The sequence below is a fragment of the Poeciliopsis prolifica genome, unplaced genomic scaffold (genome assembly GCF_027474105.1).
Source record: "Poeciliopsis prolifica strain line A6 unplaced genomic scaffold, Auburn_PproV2 SCAFFOLD083, whole genome shotgun sequence".
NCBI classification, from domain to species: Eukaryota; Metazoa; Chordata; class Actinopteri; order Cyprinodontiformes; family Poeciliidae; genus Poeciliopsis; species Poeciliopsis prolifica.
Window position 1 is genome coordinate 405,569 of NW_026562458.1, and position 16,932 is coordinate 422,500.

At 38.0% G+C, this 16,932-nt stretch overlaps 1 pseudogene; it reads left to right on the top strand.

The window, feature by feature from the left end:
- The first annotated feature begins 1,444 nt into the window (after window positions 1–1,444).
- LOC129353090 (one cut domain family member 2-like) overlaps window positions 1,445–16,932 on the top strand; it is a 25,972-nt pseudogene continuing 10,484 nt past the window's right edge.

Sequence of the window (16,932 nt, forward strand, 5' to 3'; positions counted from 1 at the left end):
AAAAAAACATCCAGATTATCGTTCCCACTTCTTGTAATCTGGGAATATTTCTGGGATCAGAATCTGGGTCAGATTGGACAGAGGTCACATGGTGCATGCTGGGTCACCTGACCTCTGACCTCTGACCCTCTCATCTCTGCTCTTGCAAAACAATATGAGGAGAAACGTCTGGATTTCAAATCAGATCAAGATGGAAAAAAATAAAGTAAAATTCAGGAAATGTTTCAAAAGCAAAACAAATAAATCACCTCAAAAATCACCTGCATCTTAACAAACTATTTACCAACATTTAATTAAACAAAAATACTCATTTATTTTTACTGACAATGTTTTTGATTGAAATGACCTTTGACCCCAAAGGAAAACCAGGTTGTTTTAATCAGGATGTTGAAAATGTAAATGAATCCAATAAAACATCTTTACTTAAAGGAAGAATAATAATAAATAAATAACTTAGAAACCAATTTTTAAATCAATATACAAAATGATCCTAATAAATCTATAAGATCTGCTGAAACTGAATGTTTTCTGTTCATTTTCTGAAACTTTTTCTCTCATTTTGATGAAACTTTGAGGCGAGAAACAGAAACTGTGAGACCCAGCCAGAGCTGAGGTCTGGACTGGTTCTACTGGTTCTGCTGGTTCTGCTGGTTCTGCTGGTTCTGCTGGTTCTGCTGGTTCTGGGTGTGTTCAGTATCTGAATGCTGCGGGTCGAATTCACACCGCCTTCAATTTGAATAACTTTTTAAAAGTATTCATCTAAGAATTTTAATACCTCCTGAAGTTGACATTTTCCAGTAAATATGTTGAATAATTAAAATGTTTAGCACTAATTTTGCAAGCAGTGAATTTATATAATTTTTAAACTGATATATTCATGAAGTTCACATATTCCAATAATATTTGCCAAATATGTTGCAAACTGCAATTTTTGCATAATTAAATATGTAAAAATTTACAAATATAATGATACAGATATTCATCTGAGGAAAAGGAAAAGAGGAGCAGATTTTAGGACAAACAGATTTAAACTGAACAGATTCCTTAACTGAACAGATTCCCCAAACTGAACAGATTCCTTAACTGAACAGATTCCTTAACTGAACAACTTTATTCTTGTAAAATTCTGACTTTCTTCTGTTAATGTTATTTATTGTAGTTTCTTATCGTGGCAGTAACTCCATCATAACGACCCACTCTGTGAAAATGAACACAAATTGTGTTAAATTGGCCCCACAGTGGAAAGTCAGGCTGTAAAATGCTGCTTCTCTTCAGTTCGCTGATTGGTCGGACCCGCGTTTGGCCACGCCCCCCACCTCTCCCTCCTGGGCTCTGATTGGTCCGCGGAGCCGCCATTCCAGTTGCGCCTCCCCGGAGCGGCGGCCCGGTCCGTCCCCCGCCTCCTCCCGCAGCAGGGTGGGTTGAGCCGGGTAGGGACCGCGGACAGCTCCGCTCCGAGGAGCAGAGCAGCACCGGAGGAGGAGAGGGCTGGATATGGGGGAGCCGCCGCACAGGCCCGTCTGATCCACAGAAACACACAAAGAGCTGGAGCCGCCGGAGGAGGAGGAGGAGGGAACCGGTTCTGACCCATCCCGGAGCAGCAGGAGACACGATTCCGCTCGACCCAATGGACTGAGAGGACAGATGAATGAAGACTGCCTACACTAACGCCTATCGATGCCTGGCCAAGGACCTGGACGCGTACGCCATGAACCCGGACATGACAATGGACGGCCTGGGCAGCCTCCACGGCGGGGTGGCCCCTGACGCGGAGCTGATGAGCGGCGGCTCCTCGGGCCTCCGGATCCACCAGGACCTGGCGCCGCGGCCGGCCATGGTGTCCGGGATGATCCTGGAGGGCAGCGGGGAGTACCGGCCGGAGCTGTCGCTGCCTCTGCACCACGCCATGAGCGTCCCGTGCGACGCCGCGTCCCCCGGGATGAGCGGCACCTACACCACCCTGACCCCGCTGCAGCCGCTGCCGCCCATCTCCACCGTGTCCGACAAGTTCCACCACCATCACCACCACCACCACCACCAGCGGCTGCCCGGGAACGTCAGCGGCAGCTTCACCCTGATGCGGGACGAGCGCGGGCTGCCGGGGATGAACAACATCTACAGCCCGTACAAGGACCACATGTCCGGGATGGGTCAGAGCCTGTCCCCGGTGCTGGGCAACGGCCTGGGCTCCATCCACAGCGCCCAGCAGGGGCTCCACAACTACGGCTCCAGCTCGCACGCAACCCACGACAAGATGCTGAACTTCGACCACCAGCACCGAGGCCTCGGTGGCCCGCCGGCCGGGATGATGCCGCACCTGAACGGCATGCACCACCCGGGCCACCACCCCCACCCGCACCTCCAGTCGCCGTCGCACGGGCCGGTGTTGGCGTCCACGCGGGAGCGGCCGCCCTCCTCCTCGGGGACGGCGGGGGGCGGCGGGTCGGGGCAGCTGGAGGAGATCAACACCAAGGAGGTGGCGCAGAGGATCACCGCGGAGCTGAAGCGGTACAGCATCCCGCAGGCCATCTTCGCCCAGCGGGTGCTGTGCCGCTCCCAGGGGACGCTGTCCGACCTGCTGCGGAACCCCAAGCCCTGGAGTAAACTAAAGTCCGGCCGGGAGACCTCCGGAGGATGTGGAAGTGGCTGCAGGAGCCCGAGTTCCAGCGGATGTCGGCGCTCAGGTTGGCAGGTAGGAACCGGAGAAACCGGAGAAACCCGGAAACCCGGAGAAACCCGGAGGAACCCGGAGAAACCCGGAGAAACCCGGAGAACATGGAGTAGAAGAGCTGGAGCCTCCAGCCTCCAGTCGGGCGGAGGCTGGAGGCTCTGGCTGAGAAACAGGGGCGTCCGAAGTCAATTGGTGGCCCCAGGATTGATTTGGTTATCGTGCCCCCTGACTTCAGTTAACAGAAAATATACATTTGTTAATTACTTTTTCAATTCACTTTTTTCCAATTTTAATCAGCATAAAAATGATTATTGATGAATTGTCACCTTGTTGAAATAATGGCCCGAGTTATTTTTCATCAGGAATAATTTTTTGGCATCGTTTGACAAAAAAGAGGAATTAATTAGTTATTTAATTTACATAATTTTGCCAAAATCAACTCTGGCTAAAAAAAAAACCCAAATAAAACAAAACAGAGTTATTGACAAAAAAGTTTTTTATTATTGTTCAACTCATCTTCTGGCAAAAAATAGTTATTTTTTTTTTACTTCTTTTCTTTTTCTTCTTTTTGTTACTAAATTCCTTCAGGCTGACAAACAAACTTTTTTATTTGGCAAAAAAGTTTTTTGTTTTTTTAGTTGTTGCTTGAAACATCTTTTGGCTGCTGCAAAAAAATCACTTATTTGTAAAAAAAAGTTTTTTTATTTGTGAATCACGTTTTATCAAATAATTACTTTTCCCAGTATTTCAGCAGGGTGTTAAATATGAAACAAATATTGTTTTATAGAAAGAATAACTTCGGTCCAGAGCCTAATTTGCTGCATCCAAATCAGATTATTTCATTTTTAAGTAAAAATAAATTCTTGGCTAAAAGTAACAAACGTTTTGAAAGAAAGACAGAAATCCAGAAAATAAATGTGTTCAATTGAATATTTCAAATTTGCAAAATCCTATTTTAGTTTTGTTTCTACAGTCAATAAAATCCATTTTCTTTACCAAAAAAATCTTTATTTGCTGCATTTTAATTTTATTGACTCAATACTTTTGGCTCATCTAACAAAAAGTTTGTACACCCTGCTTCAGAAAAAAAAATTATTGGAATCAGGTCTAGTTAAAAATATTAAAAAGACGATTTAATGTTAGATTTTCTGATTTATTGTTATTGATTTCCTGGTTGGGAGGAAACGTAGAAAATTCCCACACTGAGCGGCTTTGTTTTGGTTTCCTCTGCCCTCCTCGTCTGAGTGGATGATTATTCGGGATCACTGGTGTTTTGATTACCATTATTGATCAATAACAAACCCGGATCGATAGGAAATGACAAGGTGGTGGGATTCCCCTCCATCAGCCCCTCTCTTCCCGCTCTGACGCTCCAGGTTTCCTCCTCCCTGCGAGCCGAAAACAGAAAAATAATGAAATTTACCTCCAATATTCAGTTAAATGAATGAAATGAAAACAAATGAAGAATTAAAATGAGGAGGACTGTTGTGTTAATGAAATGTGTTCAGTTCTTATGAGCTGGAGGAATATTTGCTGTTGGATTTGCTGATTGTGAGGATGTGTTGGTGGGTCTGCTGCCCCCTCTAGTGAGGAAAACCCGGTTTGAGTCCAGTCCTCTATTGTCTGCAGAACCTCTCCGGCTCCGGCTGTTCGCTGTATTGATTGATTTGTGGGCAGATTGGAGCAAAACTGGAGCATTTCTGTTTGTTTCGTCTCATTCTGGTGGCTCTAACCTCATTATTATTATTATTATTATTATTATTATTATTATTATTATTAATGTGAAAACGCTCTGGTTGCGTCTCGTTTGTCATATTTTAGACTTTTATTTTATGCCTAAAATGCCTCATTATATTGTTTTAAAAAATACCAGAAAATTATTTGGTTATTTTTCTTTTTTTATTTAGCTCTAAATCAATTAATTTACATTTTTGTTTTAAAACTGATTTTAGCAGCTTTCTTCAGGAGTAAAATTATTGTGACATTATATAAACTTTAATTTTAAAAAAAATCTGCATTTATTATTCTAATGTATTTCATCAGATTTGTTGAGGAAGAAAATGTGTTTGTATTTTGACTAAACACGTATTTCAAAACATTATGGCTAAATCTGAATAAATTGAAAATAAGATTCTTTATAAAATACATAATTCAATAATTTCAGCTGCTGCAGCGTAAAAACTTTACATAAAATACATTCTGCTCTGCTTTACGTTTCTTTCACGTGAATTATTAATTTCAGGGTTTAATTATAATATTTTTGTGTTGCAACCTGTTTTTTTGTTTTGGGTCGTTTCACAATCACAGCCTGAACTTTGGGATGTTTGGCAACATGTGCAGCGAATCACAGTCGTCCTTCTTTATCTCTGTTGGCCTCAGCAGCATTTTATCTGCTCAGTTCATGTCAATATTTCCTCAGACTGTCGAGCTCAACTCGTTATTTTCTTCTTTTGACAAACAGTCCAGTTCTGAGGAGGAAAGAATCTGAAAAATAATGAATTTTAGCTAAAAATAGAGCTTAATTACAAAACAAGTGATTTTAAAAACATTTTATGTTTTATGTTTAGAATGTAAATATATCAGGTTTTAAATGTTCCTTAAATGTTTTCTTTATTCCTCTTTAAAATAAACAAAAGCTTAAATATCAAATGTGAACAATATAAATGTAATGAATTAAATCAGTAAAATTAGCCTAATACTTTTTTGTGCGTAACAGTTGTGAAAAAATACCTAATAGTTGTAAATTACAGCAAATTTGCATGAAAAGCTCAGTAAATATTTTATAATTTGCTAATTAAAGCTTCTGATTGTTGAGAAAATTAAATTTTTCTCTTTTATTTTGAAGTATTTTCAACTATTCACCTGCATCTTTGCTACATAAATGCTGTAGAAATAAAACATTTCTGTTTAAATCTGTCTTTTTAAAATAGGAGTAAAGTCAATGTTTTCCCAAAATTACGTCTAATTTTACAGTTTGCTGGAATTATGATCATATCTGATCACGTGAAATTTAAAATGTCTGCCCGTATTGTTATGTAATGTATGACATTTCTCCAGAAGGGAAACTAACTGTTGGTTTATTACTGTATCAGTTGCTGCTGCTCTTTAAGAATGCATCAGAAATTAGTGCTGAAGTTTTCCCGGTTCTGATAAGTGGGCCGATGACCCGGATCAGATTATCTCTGCAGAATCTGACTGTGATTTCATTAAGGCGGTTCTTTGATTTTCCAGACAGCTGCTTCATCAGGCAGGTTCACAGGAAATGACAGGAGCGAAGGAGCGGGAGGCGGAGGGAGGCTGCAGCCGCCTCCCGTCCCGGCCGGGTTGTAAAATGTGCTGGAACCGATCAGTTGGAGTCATTTGCTCACTTCAAGGTTCTTCTCCTCACTGAGAACAGATTCTCTTCACAAGATTTAGAAACTAATAAATCGTCTTTTGCAGCTGAAATGCTCTTTAATCCTTCAAGCTAATCTTGTCTAAACCAGAAAGTTACAGAAAAACAGAAACTGACTCATCGGACTGTGGCTGATGTTAGCATAAAGCGTTTGAAAACCAAAATTTGTCTTTAGCTGAACAATTAAATTCCTTTAACTTGTCAGTAAAGGAAGAGTTAAACTTCTGAAAATCAAAATTATTTTGCTAGCAATACAGATCTGTAGCTCCAGAGCTAACAAGGTTAGCATCTAGATATATTTAGCTAAGATGACCAATAAAACTGATATGAAGAACTGAACTTTCAAAACTATATTCAGGACAACCATCGATCATAAACTTTCTCGGTAAAAATAAATAGCAGCCAACAACATGACATAACTGTTCATCCAAAACAAAGAGTGGAACAGTCCAAACCTTTCAGCGAATGTGGAAACATCCAAACGATTTTAGCTAACGGAACGTCTGAAACAGTTTCAAATGCTAATAATTAATAATGTGAACAATAATGAATAATGTGAACAAACTCCAATAATAACAATTAAAACTCCAAGCTAACCCACTTAATATCATAGTTGTTCTGCAAACCAACTTTCCAAACTCTTTGGCTAAACTGTAAAGGTTGACATCTGTCTCTGTTTTGCTGACACAAATAAACACCCAAAAATATTTAGCTAACAGATAAACATTCATTACTTTTCTGTTAACATAAATAATTTAATATCTGAAAGTCTTTTTCTAAAAGTATACAGTAGATAACATCCAGAACTGTTTTTCTAAAATAACCAACTGAATCTCAAAAACTCTTTAGCTAACACAAAGAATGAAACATTAAAACTGTTTTGCTAATATAATCTAATAAATACGTAAAGGCTTCTAGCTAATAATCAGTGGTTGCTAACAACCACTAGCTAATAATCAGTGGTTGCTAACAACCACTAGCTAATAATCAGTTGCTAACAACCACTAGCTAATAATCAGTGGTTGCTAACAGTGATAACCAGCTAATTTGAACCTTTCAGTTGATTCAAACAATAGTTGACAACAATTACAGAATGAATAAAACGTCTTCACTAAGAAAAATAACTGAATATGAAATGCTAATGAAGTTAGATGTTTGCTCCAAACACTCACCCCAACCCCAACCCCAACCCCAACCCTAACCCCAACCCCAACCCTAACCCCAACCCTAACCCCAACCCTAAACCCAACCCCAACCCCAACCCCAACCCTAACCCCAACCCCAACCCCAACCCCAACCCAATCCTACCCCAATCCTAACCCCAACCCCAACCCTAACCCCAACCCCAACCCCAATCCTAACCCGTCTCTTCTACTAAAATGAGACGTAAAAGATTCAAAACTGTTGAGCCAAAATAAACCTTTATTGTTTAATAAACAGAAGCCATCATTAACACCTGAACATTGAAATGTTATGCTAACATGAACGGTTAAAGTTCAACATTTCAGTAATATTTATTACCAATAATGGAATTTATCCTAGTTATAATAAGTCAGTATTTATGACTGACTCCAGTTGTTTTGCCAATCAGTTTTTAAAATAATGTAATTCTATGTTAAAAGTGTTTAAACAATAGTTCTCTGTCATTTTCAACATTTTAAAAATGATGCACGTTTTGTTTTCATCTTTAATTCCTGTAAAAATATCAAATTAAGCTCCTTCAGCCTCGCAGGTATTTTTTACAGTGACTGTCAGAACAAAGGGAGCAATTCTTACATCAGCAAAGCTACAAGCACCCAATAGAGCTGAGGTCAAAGGTCAGGGCAGTGAATCTGAGAGAATAGATGAAGCAAATTTTCCCCAGACCAGGAGACAAGGACTGCAGCATCGCAGGAACTGGAAACCGATTACATTTAATTCTTCTCTCTAATTTGTTATTTTTTAACATCCAACTTAATTACTATTCTATTTATTCATAGAAAAACAAATCATGCAGCAAATTAATGGATTATTTGCTAATATGAGAGTTTTAAGAGGATTTTCTTCTTTGTTTTTTATTCAGTAATGTTGTAATTTACCTAAAATTTTAATTGGTTCTCCACATGTCAGAGGTTTGGTTCCTGACCCCAGGACATTTACTGTGTTTCTAAAACCATGAAAAAAGAAACATTTTTTGTCATCATTTTTGCTGATTATCTCTGAACATGTTTGTGATTAAATATTTGATTCGTTTCCAGCTGAAAAGCAAAAATAATAATGATTATGGTGACGGGAGAAAAGGAAGGAAGTTTAGTTGTTGGCATTATGTCATTAAGACTGAAGGCCAGACCAGGTTTAGCTTCTATGGACAGAAATAAAAAAATAAAATTAACAGTTGAAATAATGCAAATTGGAGAGTAGTAGGAGAAGAAAGTGAGAAGTGAGTTTATGAGCCACTGACAGAAAATCAGTTGTTTTACGTTGTCTTGATGTTTTCTGATGCAAATATTGATGCTAACTTAATTCAAAACCCATAATATCTTCCAATGAGTTAAAAAAAATACTGTATGCATTAAATGATAACATAGGAGTTTATATTAGATTTATTACGCTTCTCTGCCTCATTGTTTGCAGTTAAATGAGTCAAACTGCTATAAAAATCATAAGAAAAGTTGCAGAATTAATTTATTTGCTTTGATGATAATCTTTTCTCATTTTTGATGGGATCCTAACGAAGCAGGTCTGTTAGCTCAGAGTTTGGACTTGAGAAAATAAACAAAACAGGAAATTAATGATTCTAGCAAACAGAAACATAAATCCTGGACGTTTTGGTGATTTCAGTGCTAAAAGGCATCAGCATGTTACAGTATTTGTGGATCTCAAAGCTAATTTCCTCTCATTTAGCTAGCTTAGCATGCAGCTGCAACCTGAAACAGTTTGAGCATCTCCTCCTGCTTCCATCTCGTTTCCAAGCCTTTCCTTTCTCCATTTTCTCCTTCCTCGGACCGGTCTCCCCTTCGCTCTCCTTCGGCGAGGGGGGAGGAGGTATTATGTGGTCGTCAGGGGAATTGAACACAAGAGCAGAGGCAGCAGCGGCCCGATGAATTATTGATGGGAATCTCAGCATGACCCGCCTCGGTCTGCTCACTTCACTTCTTCTTCACCTCGCAGCCGGGTTAACCAGGCAAGATGGAGGGAGGGAGACGGAAAGGAGGAGTCCATTGTTTGGACGCTTTGCCTTTGAAGACCAGTGAAAAATGACAGAAAGCCTGAACTTAATTATCATCATCAAGATAAAACTTGTTTCTCCACAAAATGTCTTGAAATGTCAACGTTTGGCTCTGAGTTAATTAGAATCGGTTGGTTTTGGTTCTGATCCAACTTTCAATCCATAAATCCTGGATGAGTTTGGAGTCATTGTTGTTATCTGAGGTGATATTAAAGGATTTAGAGGTTTTTGGCCTTTTCTGCTCTACTGTATTAATTTTTCCAAAGAGGTTTTTGGCCTTTCTGCTCTACTGTATTAATATTTTCCAAAGCACTAGAACCAAACCGACCCGTAGCATGATGCTGCCGCCACCATGTTTGACAGGACAGTGTTCTAACTTTGACTCTTCCTAGCATATTTCATGTAAGTAAGTAAACTCGCTGCAAAAATGCCACATTTTTCCAGATAAGTTTGTCTTATTGTGTAAGCATCTTAGTAAACTTCAAATAATACAAAACTAACTTACAAGTAACTTTTCAGCAACATATGGAAGGTTGTTTCAAAGCAATTCCTTAATATTGGTGAAAAAGTTCTCGGTCCACTGGCAAATTATTTCACTTTTTAACATTAAAATATTAATTTCCCAAAAAAGGAGTGAATTTTAATAACTTTGACCTCACAAGGTGTCAGAAAATCGGTTCATAAATGTGTGATTTGGAATCAAACGTTCTTGTCACCAGAAACACGAGTTTGAGTGTAAAAGCAGGACTTCCCCCATCGAAACACGTCACTTCCTGTTCTTAGTGGGTGGAGCTAAAGTGACGTCACTACATGACCTTTGAACGTGCTGATCTGTGGTGACGCGTCGCGTGTCTGGTTCAGCTGTGAGCTTGTTTCTCCTATGGTGAGAACCTGCGCCCGCCCGGTTTGATGCAGCTAAAAGATTTTGATAACTTTTGATGCTTCAAGGTTATAACTGCTCATTTTGAGGTCTATGACTTCTATGAGGAGTAAAAAGTAGAGCTGAGCCTTTAATACGTTCATTTAGATTATTTTGCTACATGGATTTTAATGTGCTAAGCTGAAAGTTGATTGATTAGTTTTTATACTTTTATATAAAACATCACAGCTTTTGTCCAATGGGAGTTAATTTCTGGTTCATAACTGCTGGAAAACACTATTGTTGCGTTCATGTTGTTCTAAAAGGAGTTAGCTCATCAGCAAAGCTAATCAAGCTTAAAACATGTAGCAGCAGAGATGCTAATGCTAATATTATGGTCCACAGTCTACATTTCTAAAGAATCTCAAAGAATGATTGTTCAGATTATATGTCGATTTATTAGTTGTTTTAAAAACAGGCAGAATTAAACTATTGTGACGCTAAAAACCAAATTTCCAGATTTTGAAAGATTTGCATTTTAATTCCAATAAATAAAGAGCCATCATACATGAGTAGGCCTGTCAAAAATGTTTTCTGAATGGTCCCAGAAATTATCATGTAAATTATAATATCGTTTAACTTTCAATTTCCAAAAACATCTGAAAAATCAATAAATTCTGAAAGACATTTAACAGCAGAACTGAAAAAACCTTTTAAATATCAAAATAAATAACAATAAAAACCAAATAAACTGAATTATAAAACCTCTGTGACCAAACTTGTCCTTGAGAAAAGGTTCGTTGAGACCAAAGTGAAGACCATAAATCATGTAAATGTACATTGAGCCTCAGTGATGCGATGGACGCTCATGACTTTATTAATGATTTTCATGTGGAACGTTATGCAGGAAGGATTGCTGCAGATGTAAACATGACCTTTCTAATGCAGACCAGAAGCAGATTTAAGAATCCACTTAGGGTGAAATTGTGCAGCAAATCTGGAACCGAGATATTTTCCATTTTATGCATCCTGTAGCAGCAGCGCCGGTGCATTATTAATGAGGCCGGACTCGGCTTTATGAAGCAGATTACCAGCAGGTACCATGAGAGCCTGCGTCCATTTCAGGGTTCCTCCCCTGACCTCCTGCACACGCGCAGGCCGCCATCGATTAGTGATAGTGGATTTCAGGAGACTCGTGATGTTTGTTTGTGTCCGTGTGAGAAGATTTGACAGATACAGTTATCTCTGTCTCAGCCTGTCGATAGCAGCGCCGGAGGCTGCAAGTGAGACGTGACGAAGTTTGGGTCCAACTTTATTCCCGCTGATGAGTCGGTAAACATCCTGAAGTGATGCAGCGCAGTCAGAGCCACGTTCTGAAATTAACGCCTCGCTTCATTTGGCTGCTCTTCATTTTGTTACATTTTAAAATGATTGCAGCATTGATGTTGCATTTTTTCTGATCTTGGTTGGATAAAAATATCAACTGTGGACAATAAAAACAGTAAAAACTGTTATAATTTTACACACATTGATTTTGTAAGAAACATTTAGAAATGTGATGTTTTGAGCAGCTCTAATTTGGTACAGAAATTTATTGTTTATATTTTAAAGCTTTGCTGGGCCAGCAGGGCCGGAGTTAACAGGATGTGGGCCCTGGGCGGAGCAGCTTTGGTGCCTGATCCATCGGTGGGGGGAACTGATCCGCTGCTCAGTAGCATCATTAAAATGGACTAAAATGTTATAATTTTCTAATATTTGACTCTTGTTTATACTCACAACAATCTCAAATTAATAATATAGCTGTATAAAGTTCAGTGTTTGAGCCGATTGGCTCAGCCCTCAAAAGCAGAAGGAAGTTGTAGATGTTAGCTTCTGTGCTCAGACTGTTTCTGCTGTTTCTGCTCTGCGTATTAATGCATATCAATTATATTTGGTGTTTGAACTATTAAAATACACATTATAAATGTTTTTAGATTTTTTTAGAGATTGGACATTTCATTAATCATAAGTATTTTTTGGCCACATCTTTTCACTTTAACGTTTTAAACATTTTATTATAAATTTTTTTCTTGGATGTTTTTATTCATCCAATGAAACTTCTGTTTCCTCTTGTTAGTTTTGTTATAATAATAGATTAACATGAAAAGGAAAAACTGCTGCACAATATAAAGCAGCTTCCTTCACCAGCCATAAGAACAATAATTTAAATCAAACAGTCGCTGTGGACCAACGACGAGCTGCACTGAAAACATCGTCAGAATCAGAACCTCCTGCTGCAGACAGCCGGACATCTTGACGAGTCCGACGTGTTTTATGAGAGATGAGAGGATAAAGAAACCGTCTGGTTCCCATGTGAAGAAAACTGGGACACAACAGGAGAATCCAGGAGGCTGGTCGAGTTTTCTCGGCACTTTGAGGGAATCGGACAGGAAACTGCAGATCCTGCAGCAGTGGAACTGAAACCGGCTGGAAGGAAACAAACATCTGGTGTTTAAACTACATGTGGAGATGAAACTGGTTTGGTCAGAAAGTTTGGGTCAGAAAGTTTCTGAGTAAATCTAAGCTGCACATTCTGTGATGAAACTGGAATAAAAACGTAAACTGTGATGATGAAGATGGTGGTTCAGGCGGGTAAAGTCCAACTTCCTGCTGTTTGGACGGTAAACGGAGTTTCTGCTGGACAGAGTCACTGGTTCATGACGTTAGTCTCTCACTTCTCATGATTTTAGTTCAGGATTAAAAACATCACAGCAAACGTCTGAAATAACCTGCTAATATATTACTAATAGTTCAATAATGTTTATTTTTGGCATGTTGCTTCATTTAAATGACAATGCAGAGTCTCTAATACGCTGAGATTAATTGTAGAACATTCATTTGCCTTAAAATTTATATTAGAGATATACCAGAGTCATCTGGTGTTGGAAATGCAAATTATTTCAATTAAATGCATCTGAAAAATGCATTGAAAGCAGCAAAGAGACACATCTGTATTGTAGAAATCAGATAATCTCTTTCAGATCATATTGTGTTTCTGTGATAAACAGTTGAAATATTTCGTAGCTCTGCAGGGAGCAGCGCTGCAGTGATTGTCCACATCAATTAGGGCGTGATGTTGGCGGCGGCGGCGGCGGCGGCGCTGTTGCAGAGCCCAGAGCGGCCGGGGCTCAGATGAGAAAATGCTTCTGTCGCAGCTTTATTAGGGCGGTCAAATCAAACGTGACAGGCGTCTGAAGGAAACGCTCGGCCAATCCGCTCGGCTGCTTTGTGTTGAAAACATTTCAAATGTTTTCCAGATGAAATCAGGACCTGCTGCATCTGTTGCCAGGTTACCGTTTCATCGTTTCTGCCTGCTGATTTTTCACATTGTCAGACAAACATTCGTATTTGGACTGAAACGATTAATCGGATTAATCGGATTAATCGGATTAATCGTGATTAACTGATCATCACTAGCTTGAGTGTTCAGACACAAGAAAACAGACAATTGCTGAAAGAAAACAGTAATTTAGCCAAAATAAATTTATTTCCCTTTTAAGATAAAAAAATCCTTTGTTTGTTTCATTCAAACTATTCATCGTTTTCTGTTTGAACTGAAAAATACTGAAATGATCCCAGATTAAATCAGACTTTGTTTAATTAGCCTTCAGTTTAATCAAATTGGGCTCCAGTCAGTTTTCCGTCTTGTAACATTAAATGATTCCCAACATTTTGAAATAAATAGTTTTAATGTCATAAATGACATAAAATGCAGCTAAAGGGTTACTATGACGATTTGAGTTTTTTTGTCTGGAAACAGCAGAAGTTGTGTGAGGGAGAGAAAAATAAATAAACACATAAACTATAAACCGTATCAGAAATATTCCAACGGTGAGAAGATTCTGGTTGTTCATTTTCATTTCCTTTGTGAAAACATTAATTATATTTGTGAGGATAAAAAGGTTTTAACTTTTAGTTGCTCTTTAATGAGACTGAATTGGAGTTTGGGCCTCATGGCTTTCTGGGAGGGTCCGGCAGAAACGCGTGAGTCCGGCGGCGGTGAGAGACACACCGGCTGACAGGAGACAGAAATACCTTCGCTTTGATGAAGCCATGTTTAGATAAAGCTGCAGCCATGGAAACAGCTTAAATATCGGCAGAATATTTTCACATTCAGAGTCAAAATCTAAAAACATCCAGTTTGATCTGAGTGAAAACAGTCCAGCTGCGTAAAGTCCAACGTTTAAACTGAGCGTCTGTTTAAAAGTACCACTGAGCTACGGAGCTCCAAACATGCCTGATTTTTCACTCCCTGTCAGCAAAATCCCAGAATAAAATGTAAAGATGTTTTATTGGCTAATTTAATTAACACTATACATTATGTTACAACTAAAAGTGAGTCGACATTTCTCAGATTTTGATTTATTTTTTCAGTTTTCTCCAATCAGTTTGTAGACAAAGACGTGGAAAAACATGTGGAACAGAAACAAAGTCTGAACACATGGTGTACTGTTAGAAAAATAAATATTAATGCAAAAAAGGCATAATGATGAAATATATATAACATCAGATATTTCTATTTATTCTTATGTGATTTAATTAGTTGTGTTGATTTGAATGAGTGATTCTAAAACTCCCAGCATGTTGCAGCTGAGACTCCAGACTCATCCAGGTTTTAGCAGTCGGATTTTTGTTTCTGTTGTTTCTTTTCTCTGTTTCGTTTCCTCGACTCATTATTATTATATATTATTAGTGTCACAGTTCAGCTGTGAAATCATATGCAGTTTCTACCGACGACATCAAGTCTGATAAACGCAGCTGACATCATTTTTATCACATTTTGCCAGAAATAAAGCAAGAAACTCTTTATAATTATTTTTTAATAATTTTATCCAGTTGATATTTTAAATACCCCAGAATAGTTTTTCCTTTTTGTTTCTATGTATGTCATATTTACTGTGTATTATATTAATTTATACATTTTCTATTCATCCTGCATTAAAGCTGCAGCACAAGTTTCTTCCCTAAGACGTAATGTTTAATTTTTATTCATCACAAAATTTATAATTTTTATTTAGAGCTTTTCTTAATTATATTTCTGATTTTTTTTTTGTAAATTTATTGTATTTTTATTATTTTGTTTCTAAATTGATTTTTAAATTCTATTAATTACAATTTCAAGAATTAATTTGCTTTAATGTTTTTAATATTTTCAAAATATTGCATTTTTATTTACTTTTTTAAATTCTAATGTTACATATTTTAGTTTTAAATTAATTTTTACTCAAATACATTTTTAGATTTTTTATTATTTTTTAAGTTGATTATATTTGATTATGTAATTTTAAATGACTTGTTTTTATTTTCTTATTTTTATTTATGATAATTTAAGAGTTAGTTTTAAATGTCTTTTTTTATATGTTATATTTGTATTTTATTTGATTTAATTTAATCATTTAATTAGAAAGCAAACTAGAGTAAATATCAAATATTATTTATTTTCTTTCTCAGTGTTTATGATTCATCTCTGGAGTCGATGAAGTCGTTTACACTCAGATATCGAACAGAAACACGTGTTTGTCGTTCTTCCTGCTCTCCGTTCACACTGCGTTTTCCCTGAAGTGTGTGTGTGTGTGTGTGTGTGTGTGCGTGCGTGCGTGTGTGTGTGTGTGTGTGTGCGTGTGTGTGTGTGTGTGTGTGTGTGTGTGTGTGTGTGTGAGGCAGCATTGGGGCAGATAGATGACGTGGATCGATGGCTGTAATCCCGAGCAGATTAAAAGAGCATTAATACTGGCAGCGATAAGGTAAACGGTGCGGACCCAGATCTCCATTGATCTGCAGGAACCTGATCCAGACCGGTTCCTGGAAGAGACGGGGGGGGGGGGGAGCGATGGACGACAACGAAAGCAAAAAAAAAAAAACAGAGACGAGCTGCATTTGAACGCATCATGGAAGGAAGGATCCACTCTGCAGCTTTTATGGCATCTTAAAAGTTTGTCCTCATAAATTAATGCAACTTTATTGTTGCAATGCTTCCTATAGCTCACATTAATCTGGTTAAGTTCATAAAATATACATAATTTATCCTCATATGCATTTATAATGTGACATTGACTCGTCTTAAATTCTGAAATGCTTTTAATCTTCTGCTTTTTTTACAAATAAAATGATTCAAGAACAACAAACAGTTTCAAAAGTCAAACTTCACCTAAAAACATCTAATATTAACACAGGTAAATTAGGGCTGAATCGATTAATCGTGATTAATCGTGATTAATCACTTATTGAAATAATTGTCAACTCATTTTGTAACTAATTATTAACTGAAGTAAACAGAAAAAAAGACAATTTACCAGAAGAACAACATATTCAGAGCAGTAATTAATAAAAATCTGTACAAAAATATAAACATTTTATATTAAAGACATAGAAAAACTTTTGTCTGATACCCAGTACTCAATAGTCCATTTTAGCTTCAACTGGTTAAAAATAAATCTCCTGCTCCTCACCTTTAGTTATTTAATTAACAGCGTTTAATTAAATAACATTCGTGTTTCTTCTGCATCTAAAAACAACAAAAATGCTTCAAAAAACTCAACCAGTTTCTCTCAATATGTTCAGGTGTTTTATGGAAACTGAACTTCTTGAATGTAACGTCACAAATCAGCAGCAAACTGTTACCTAGCAACCTAACCTGAGCTCTAGCACATTTGGTCAGCTGGTTTTACCGCTGTATCTGCTGGAAAATGGCTGCTGGAAAAGACGAGTGTTTTGCTGTTGACTTACAAGCCAGAAACTATTTGCTGCATTCTTGTTAGTTG